This window comes from Somniosus microcephalus, chromosome 3 (genome assembly GCF_052327205.1).
Source record: "Somniosus microcephalus isolate GS21.2 chromosome 3, FLI_Smic_1.0, whole genome shotgun sequence".
Classification (NCBI taxonomy): Eukaryota; Metazoa; Chordata; class Chondrichthyes; order Squaliformes; family Somniosidae; genus Somniosus; species Somniosus microcephalus.
This window is the reverse complement of record NC_140989.1, coordinates 167116088-167123940: the sequence shown is the minus strand read 5'-3', so window position 1 is coordinate 167123940 and position 7853 is coordinate 167116088.

Genomic DNA, 7853 nt, shown 5'->3' with positions numbered 1-7853 from the left:
CCCTCTCTCTCTTCCCTCCCCCCACCCTCTCTCTCTTCCCTCCCCCCCACCCTCTCTCTCTTCCCTCCCCCACCCTCTCTCACTTCCCTCCCCCCCACCCCTCTCTCTTCCCTCCCCCCACCCTCTCTCTCTTCCCTCCCCAACCCTCTCTCATCCCTCCCCCACCCTCTCTCTCTTCCCTCCCCCCCACCCTCTCTCTCTTCCCTCCCCCCACCCTCTCTCTCTTCCCTCCCCCCATCCTCTCTGACTTCCCTCCCCCCAACCCTCTCTCATCCCTCCCCCACCCCTCTCTCTTCCCTCCCCCCCCACCCTCTCTCTCTTCCCTCCCCCCACCCTCTCTCTCTTCCCTCCCCCCCACCCTCGCTCTCTCCCTCCCCCCCACCCCCTCTCTCATCCCTCCCCCCACCCTCTCTCTCTTCCCTCCCCCCACCCTCTCTCTCTTCCCTCCCCCCCACCCTCTCTCTCTTCCCTCCCCCCCACCTCTCTCTCTTCCCTCCCCCCACCCTCTCTCTCTTCCCTCCCCCCACCCTCGCTCTTCCCTCCCCCCCACCCCCTCTCTCATCCCTCCCCCACCCTCTCTCTCTTCCCTCCCCCCCACCCTCTCTCTCTTCCCTCCCCCCCACCCTCTCTCTCTTCCCTCCCCCCATCCTCTCTCACTTCCCTCCCCCAACCCTCTCTCATCCCTCCCCCACCCTCTCTCTCTTCCCTCCCCCCCACCCTCTCTCTCTTCCCTCCCCCCACCCTCTCTCTCTTACCTCCCCCCACCCTCTCTCTCTTCCCTCCCCCCACCCTCTCTCTCTTCCCTCCCCCCACCCTCTCTTCCCTCCCCCCACCCTCTCTCTCTTCCCTCCCCCCACCCTCTCTCTCATCCCTCCCCCCCACCCTCTCTCTCTTCCCTCCCCCCACCCTCTCTCTCTCTTCCCTCCCCCCCCTCCCTCTCTCTCTCTCTTCCCTCCCCCCACCCTCTCTCTCTCTTCCTCCCCCCCACCCTCTCTCTCATCCCTCCCCCCACCCTCTCTCTCATCCCTCCCCCCACCCTCTCTCTCATCCCTCCCCCCACCCTCTCTCTCATCCCTCCCCCCAACCCTCTCTCTCATCCCTCCCCCCCACCCTCTCTCTTCCCTCCCCAACCCTCTCTCTCATCCTCCCCCCACCCTCTCTCTCTCCCCTCACCCCCCTCCCTCCCCCCCACCCTCTCTCTCTCCCCTCCCGCCACCCTCTCTCTCTCTCTTCCCTCCCCCCCACCCTCTCTCTCTCTCTTCCCTCCCCCCCACCCTCTCTCTCTCTCTTCCCTCCCCCACCCTCTCTCTCTCTCTTCCCTCCCCCCACCCTCTCCCTCTCTCTTCCCTCCCCCCACCCCCTCTCTCTCCCCTCCCCCCCACCCTCTCTCTCTCCCCTCCCCCCCACCCTCTCTCTCTTCCCTCCCCCCCACCCTCTCTCTCTCCCCTCACCCCCACCCTCTCTCTCGACCCTCCCCCCACCCTCTCTCTCTTCCCTCCCCCCCACCCTCTCTCTCTTACCTCCCCCCCACCCTCTCTCTCTTCCCTCCCCTCCACCCTCTCTCTCTTCCCTCCCCCCACCCTCTCTCTCTTCCCTCCCCCCCACCCTCTCTCTCTTCCCTCCCCCCCACCCTCTCTCTCTTCCCTCCCCCCACCCTCTCTCTCTTCCCTCCCCCCCACCCTCTCTCTCTTCCCTCCCCCTCACCCTCTCTCACTTCCCTCCCCCCCCACCCTCTCTCTCTTCCCTCCCCCCACCCTCTCTCTCTTCCCTCCCCCCACCCTCTCTCTTCCCTCCCCCCACCCTCTCTCTCTTCCCTCCCCCCACCCTCTCTCTCTTCCCTCCCCCCACCCTCTCTCTCATCCCTCCCCCCCACCCCCTCTCTCATCCCTCCCCCCACCCTCTCTCTCTTCCCTCCCCCCCACCCTCTCTCTCTTCCCTCCCCCCACCCTCTCTCTCTTCCCTCCCCCCCACCCTCTCTCTCTCCCCTCCCCCCCACCCTCTCTCTCTCCCCTCACCCCCACCCTCTCTCTCGACCCTGCCCCCACCCTCTCTCTCTTCCCTCCCCCCCACCCTCTCTCTCTTACCTCCCCCCCACCCTCTCCCTCTTCCCTCCCCCCCACCCTCTCTCTCTTCCCTCCCCCCCACCCTCTCTCTCTTCCCTCCCCCCCACCCTCTCTCTCTTCCCTCCCGCCCACCCTCTCTCTCATCCCGCCCCCCCACCCTCTCTCTCATCCCTCCCCCCCACCCTCTCTCTCATCCCTCCCCCCCACCCTCTCTCTCATCCCTCCCCCCCACCCTCTCATCCCTCCCCCCACCCTCTCTCTCATCCCTCCCCCACCCTCTCTCTCATCCCTCCCCCCACCCTCTCTCTCATCCCTCCCCCCCACCCTCTCTCTCTTCCCTCCCCCCACCCTCTCTCTCTTCCCTCCCCCCCACCCTCTCTCTCTTCCCTCCCCCTCACCCTCTCTCACTTCCCTCCCCCCCACCCTCTCTCTCTTCTCTCCCCCCACCCTCTCTCTCTTCCCTCCCCCCACCCTCTCTCTCTTCCCTCCCCCCCACCCTCTCTCTCTTCCCTCCGCCCACCCTCTCTCTCTTCCCTCCCCCCACCCTCTCTCTCATCCCTCCCCCCCACCCTCTCTCTCTTCCTCCCCCCACCCTCTCTCTCTTCCCTCCCCCCACCCTCTCTCTCTTCCCTCCCCCCCACCCTCTCTCTCTTCCCTCCCCCCCACCCTCTCTCTCTTCCCTCCCCCCCCCCACCCTCTCTCTCTTCACCTCCCCCCACTCCCTCTCCTCACTCTCCCTCCCCCCACCCTCTCTCTCAACCTCCCCCCCACCCCTCACTCATCTACCCTCCCCCCCCCCCCTCTCTCTCTTCCCACCCCCACCCTCTCTCTCTTCCCTCCCCCCCACCCTCTCTCTCTCCCTCCCCCCACCCTCTCTCTCTTCCCTCCCCCCACCCTCTCTCTCTCCCTCCCCCCCACCCTCTCTCTCTTCCCTCCCCCCCCCCTCTCTCTCACTTCCCTCCCCCCCACCCTCTCTCTCTTCCCTCCCCCCACCCCTCTCTCTCTCTCTTCCCTCCCCCCCACCCTCTCTCTCTCTCTTCCCTCCCCCCCACCCTCTCTCTCTCTCTCCCTCCCCCCCACCTCTCTCTCTTCCCTCCCCCCCCCTCTCTTTCTCTCTCTTTCCTCCCCCCACCCTCTCTCTCTCACTCCCCCCCCCCACCCTCTCTCTCCTCCCCTCCCCCCACCCTCTCTCTCTCCCCTCCCACCCACCCTCTCTCTCTCTCTCCCTCCCCCCACCCTCTCTCTCTACCCTCCCCCACCCTCTCTCTCTCTCTTCCCTCCCCCCCACCCTCTCTCTCTTCCCTCCCCCCACCCTCTCTCTCATCCTCCCCCCACCCTCTCTCTCATCCATCCCCCCCACCCTCTCTCTCATCCCTCCCCCAACCCTCTCTCTCATCCCTCCCCCAACCCTCTCTCTCATCCCTCCCCCACCCTCTCTCTCTTCCCTCCCCCCCACCCTCTCTCTCTCTTCCCTCCCCCCACCCTCTCTCTCTTCCCTCCCCCCCACCCTCTCTCTCTTCCCTCCCCCCACCCTCTCTCTCTTCCCTCCCCCCACCCTCTCTCTCTTCCCTCCCCCCACCCTCTCTCTCTTCCCTCCCCCCACCCCTCTCTCTTCCCTCCCCCCACCCTCTCTTCTTCCCTCCCCCACCCTCTCTCTCTTCCCTCCCCCACACCCTCTCTCTCTTCCCTCCCCCCCACCCTCTCTCTCTTCCCTCCCCCCACCCTCTCTCTCTTCCCTCCCCCCCACCCTCTCTCCCCTCCCCCTCTCCCCTCCCCCCCCCACCCACCCTCTCTCTCTTCCCTCCCCCCCACCCTCCTCTCTTCCCTCCCCCCATCCTCTCTCACTTCCCTCCCCCCAACCCTCTCTCTCATCCCTCCCCCACCCTCTCTCTCTTCCCTCCCCCCCCACCCTCTCTCTCTTCCCTCCCTCCCACCCTCTCTCTCTTACCTCCCCCCCACCCTCTCTCTCTTCCCTCCCCCCCACCCTCTCTCTCTTCCCTCCCCCCACCCTCTCTCTCTTCCTCCCCCCCACCTCTCTCTCTTCCTCCCCCCACCCTCTCTCATCCTCCCCCCCACCCTCTCTCTCTTCCCTCCCCCCACCCTCTCTCTCTCTCTTCCTGCCCCCCTCCCTCTCTCTCTCTCTTCCCTCCCCCCCACCCTCTCTCTCTCTCTCCCTCCCCCCCACCCTCTCTCTCTCCCTCCCCCACCCTCTCTTTCTCTCTCTTTCCTCCCCCACCCCTCTCTCTCTCGCTCCCCTCCCCCCCACCCCTCTCTCTCTCCCCTCCCCCCACCCTCTCTCTCTCCCCTCCCACCCACCCTCTCTCTCTCTCCCCTCCCCCCACCCTCTCTCTCTACCCTCCCCCCACCCTCTCTCTCTCTCTTCCCTCCCCCCCACCCTCTCTCTCTTCCCTCCCCCCCACCCTCTCTCTCATCCCTCCCCCACCCTCTCTCTCATCATCCCCCCACCCTCTCTCATCCTCCCCAACCCTCTCTCTCATCCCTCCCCCAACCCTCTCTCTCATCCCTCCCCCCACCCTCTCTCTCTTCCCTCCCCCCCACCCTCTCTCTCTTCCCTCCCCCCACCCTCTCTCTCTTCCCTCCCCCCCATCCTCTCTCTCTTCCCTCCCCCCCACCCTCTCTCTCTTCCCTCCCCCACCCTCTCTCTCTTCCCTCCCCCCACCCTCTCTCTCTTCCCTCCCCCCACCTCTCTCTCTTCCCTCCCCCACCCTCTCTCTCTTCCCTCCCCCACACCCTCTCTCTCTTCCCTCCCCCCCACCCTCTCTCTCTTCCCTCCCCCCCACCCTCTCTCTCTTCCTCCCCCCACCCTCTCTCCCCTCCCCTCTCCCTCCCCCCCCCACCCCACCCTCTCTCTCTTCCCTCCCCCCCACCCTCTCTCTCTTCCCTCCCCCCCACCCTCTCTCTCTACCCTCCCCCCTCGCCTTTGGTCCAGCGCGACTTACCCGAGCTCAGCTGCCGTTGCGGCCCGCCGTCGCTCACCGGAGCTCAGCTGCCGCTGCGGCCGATTTGTTACTCCAGGCCTCGCCATCCGCCTGCTCTCCGGGGCAAGGTAAGAGCCGGGCTCCGGCCCCACACCGTCAGGGATCAGCACCCGAGGAACCCGCCCAACGTGAACGAAGACCCTCCTTACCTGTCAGGCGTGCGCCGGGCCTCTCCCCCCGCACATTCAGGAGGCGCGAGCTGGTTTCAAGACGGCCGGCGTGCACCGCTGCCGGGGTAACCCACCCCGCCCCGAGAGCCGCAGCGGGCTCCGTTGCCCCCGGTTTCCTTTTTTTTTTCCTTTGCAAGACGCCGCGTCTCAGCCGGCGTGCCCGTTGCCGGGGTAACCCGCCCCGACCGAGAGCCGCAGCGGGCTCCGTTGCCGGGGTTTCCTTTTTTTTTCTTTTTCAAGACGCCGCGTCTCAGCTGCTCCTGCTGCGCGCGCACCCTGACCCTCGTGGCTGACGCCACTGCCCGGGTAACGTGACGCAGGGGGGGTGAGGAGCTTAGCAGAAGCCCTAGCTCGGGCCTGGCTGGGCAAGAAAGTCCCAGGCTTTCAGGCCTAACAAAAAAATGGGAAAAGGTAGGAAAAAGAATGTTCAGTTTAGAAAAAATATTTACAAATGAATGAAGTTTTTTTTAAAACAATTAATAAATTCAATTTTATTTTGCTGGAAATGTATATTTGAAAAGAAAGACGCAGAAAGCAGGAAAAAGAATGGAAGCAAGATGACGGCCACTCATCTCGGTTCAGAAGGATAAGGCCCGCCCACACACGCTCATTAGCACCTCATTAGCGACCGTGTGACGTCGAGGTTGACCAATCGTACGGCGGGTTCCTGGCGCGTGCCATCCTACAGTTGAGTGTCGAGTGACTCGACGATTGACCAATCCTACGCTTCAGTGACCTGACCGGTCGACCAATCGCTGCGTGGCGGGGCGGATTCCTGGCGCTTGTGGGCGAGCCCTCCTAGAGTCGAGTGACGGGACGATTGACCAATCCTACGCTTCGGTGACCTGACGGTCGACCAATCGGTGCGTGTGTGGGCGGGCCTTATCGTTCTGAACCGAGGTGAGTCGCCGCCATCTTGATTCCAAACTTTTCATTTCTTTTTCCCGCTTTCTGCGTCTTTAAAAAAAAACTTGCTTTTAAAACACATATTGTTTTTAAAAAAAGTTAATTACTTTCTAAATCTTTTATCTAATCTCACTAATTTTCCTACCGTTCCCCGTTTTTGCAGGTAGGCCTCGAAGCCTGGGCGTCTGTTGCCAGCCATGCTGGACCCTAGGCAATTGTTTTGTGGCAAGCTCCTCCCACCCCTCACCCCCCACCCCCCCCGCTGGGCCCGATTCCGAACCAGCAGCCAGCCATCTTGGTAAAGGCTGGCTGGAATCACTGCAACCTCCTCGCGCTTCATTCGGGGGGGGGGGCGCGGGGCTCAGGAGGGGAGGGGGAGCGGAGAGGGTTACCCCGGCAACCGGGCTCGCCAGCCGCAATCGGCCGCTCAGGTCCGGAGATCGGGAGGCGGAGAGGGGAGGAGGGTTACCAAGGCAACCGGGCCCGGCCAGCCGCAATCGGCCGTCCCAGGCCCGGAGATCGGGAGGCGGAGAGGGGAGGAGGGTTACCAAGGCAACCGGGCCCGGCCAGCCGCAATCGGCCGTCTCAGGCCCGGTCTCGGGAGGGTGGGGCTCGGGCTCACCGGGGCGCTGCGCTTGGCATGTCGGTGCGTGGGGCAGCACGGAGCTCAGCGGAGCCATCGCCGGCAGTGGGGAGAGGGTCTGCTGGCTCCCCAACTCCCTTTCTCCCCCCTCCTTCCTCCACCCCTCCCTCTCTCCCCCTCCCCTCTCCCACTCCCCCCTCCCCTTCCCTCCCTCCCCTTCCCCCCTCCCCTTCCTACCCTCCCACCCCCTCCTCCCCTCCCTCCTTCCTCCCCTTCCCCCTCCCTTTCCACCCTCCCGCTCCCCTTCGCCTTCCCCCAGTCACGCTTTCTCTCTTCCCCTTCCCCCCCTCCTTCCCCCCTCTCTCTTCCCCCCAGTCGCTCTCTCTTCCCCCCAGTCGCTCTCTCTTCCCCCCCAGTCGCTCTCTCTTCCCCCCAGTCGCTCTCTCTTCCCCCCCAGTCGCTCTCTCTTCCCCCCCAGTCGCTCTCTCTTCCCCCCGTCGCTCTCTCTTCCCCCCCAGTCGCTCTCTCTCTTCCCCCCCAGTTGCGCTCTCTTCCCCCCGTCGCTCTCCCCCCCCGTCGCTCTCTTCCCCCCGTCGCGCTTTCTCTTCCCCCCCAGTCGCGCTCTCTCTTCCCCGCCAGTCGCTCTCTCTTCCCCCCCTAGTCGCTCTCTCTTCCCCCCAAGTCACTCTCTTCCCCCCCAGTCGCTCTCTCTTCCCCCCCAGTCGCTCTCTCTCTTCCCCCCAAGTCGCTCTCTCTCTTCCCCCCAAGTCGCTCTCTCTCTTCCCCCCCAGTCGCTCTCTCTCTTCCCCCCCAGTCGCTCTCTCTCTTCCAACAACAACATGCCCTCGAAAAAGCCTTGGCACCGCCGGGCACTCTAGCTTGTATACTTATAAAACACCTTAGGATTTTCCTTTATTTTGCTCACCAGTGTTATTTCATGGCCCCTCCTCGCTCTCCTAATTTCTTTTTTAAGTATCCCCCTGCACTTTTTATACTCCTCTAGGGCTTCCTCTATCTTTAGTCCTTTGTATCTGCCAAAAGCCCCCCTTTTTTTCCTAATTCATTCTCGTATATCCCTTGACATCCAAGGTTCCCTGGGCTTGTTGGTCCCACACTTGACCTTTACTGGAAC